The sequence below is a fragment of the Garra rufa genome, unplaced genomic scaffold (assembly GCF_049309525.1).
Source record: "Garra rufa unplaced genomic scaffold, GarRuf1.0 hap1_unplaced_146, whole genome shotgun sequence".
Taxonomy (NCBI): Eukaryota; Metazoa; Chordata; class Actinopteri; order Cypriniformes; family Cyprinidae; genus Garra; species Garra rufa.
The window spans coordinates 27944-30093 of record NW_027394421.1 but is presented as its reverse complement, the minus strand read 5'-3'; positions in this window follow the sequence as shown (position 1 = coordinate 30093).

Genomic DNA, 2150 nt, shown 5'->3' with positions numbered 1-2150 from the left:
GTGTGTACATAGATGTGTGCATATTTATGAAACGATAAAGTAGACCAATTAAGTAATATATAGACAGTAATATAGGTAGAGCATTTGCATGAACTCTTAATGCAGTCTGTTATTAAAGCAGGGATGTGAATGACAAAGATTAGGATTCTGTCGGTTTTCTAGCCTAATTTATGACTAAATACATTACTGCATTGATACACATTCACATTTCTGTAATTTGCACTTTTATTTTTATTTTGTGATTACTGATGTCTTATTGGTATTTGGGGATGTATTTATGATGTGTATTTATTTATAGGTTATAAAACAGGATTTTTTTTAAATTAATAATAGTAATAATATTTGACATTTTTACACAGATTTGATTTATTATTTGTATTTTCCATATAAGCTATTGCTCTGAAAATGTAAAAATAAAATAAAATAAAATAAACAAATCTGTATTGTATATATCTTTCCAATAAAACAAAAGCTATATCAAATCACTAGCTGTTTTATACAGATGTAGTTAATTACTGCTATTTTCCTGAAATATGTTAAAGTTGAAGTATTAAATTAACAAAAACTAAAGCTGAAAAATGTTAATTAAAGAAATACAAACAAACTAAAACTAATACAAAAATAATGAGCACAATTTCTAAAACTGAAATAAATTTTTTGGGGGGTAATGTTGAAATAAAATAAATATTAGATAAACAAATTATTTAAAATAAAAATTTGAAGTTGAATTACAAAAACTAAAACTGAAATATGAAATTAAAATAAAATAGAAATAACTTGAACTAAAATTATTAAGCAATTGAAATAAAGCTGAAATTAAATCTATTTTTAATTTAAAGCATAAAAGTAGCTGAAAAATGTTTAATTTGAAGTAAAATTAAAAACTAAAGATGAAGTAAGTTAAAGTAGAAATACAAAGAAACTAATCAAAATAATGAACAATATTTAAAAATAATACGTTTTAATTTTAAATATTCATGTAAAGTAGGCCTACTAAAATTACAGAAATTAAACCTGAAATAAGTCAATTGAAATGTAGCAAAATTAAAAGTAATAAAAATGACAAAATACAAAAAATAAATGTAACATAAATTAAAATTAAATTTAAATTTAAATTTTTGGGTAACTGTAATAAAAATCTGAAATGAAATAGCTATAAATATTAGATAAAAAGTCAAACATTTTAATTTGAAGTCATAAAATTAGGCCTACTAAAATTACAGAAATTAAAACTGAAATAAGTAAATTGAAATATAGAAAAATTAAAAGTAATAAAAATTACAAAATACAAAAAATGAATGCAACATAAATTAAAATTTAATTAAATTAAAATTAACATTTTTGGGTAACTGTAATAAAAAAGCTGAAATGAAATAGCTATAAATATTGGATGAAAAGACAAAAAAAATAATTTGAAGTCGTAAAATTAGACCTACTAAAATTACAGAAATTAAAACTGAAATAACTAAACTGAAATATAGCAAAATTAAAAGTAATACAAATTACAAAATACAAAAAAATGAATGCAACATAAATTAAAATTTAAATTAAATTAAAATTAAAATTCTTGGGTAACTGTAATAAAATGCTGAAATGAAATAGCAAGCTATAAATATTAGATGAAAAGTCTAAAATGATCATTTGAAATCATAAAATTACTAAAAATAAAACGGAAGCAAGTTAAAGCAGAAATGCAAACAAACTAAACAAAATAATGAACACAAGATTTCTAAAACTTAAGATTAAAACATTTTGGGTATTTATAATAAGTGAAAGTGAAGTAAAAGATGAAATATATATGCTATGTTGAATTAAGTACTGCCAGTTTTCTTAAACTAGTAAACTAACGCTCACTGAAACTAAAACAATATCTATTATTGCTATAATCATAACAAAACCAGCTTTTTTTGCGGATGGTTTGGCATAAGCACATGATTAATAACCTATAGGTTATTACTAGTGTAATATATAATATATTACACTGATATACACAATTCCCAACTCCGAAAGCGTTGTATTCCGCCCACAAAATCGTATAGGTCAAATCGCTCACGCGCACGAGCGCACTGCTTCCTCGTGCACGCGCTTCCCTCCTGTTTATCGCCCCCTAAATGTTTTTCCCGTGATGCTCCGCGTGGTCGAGCAGCAAG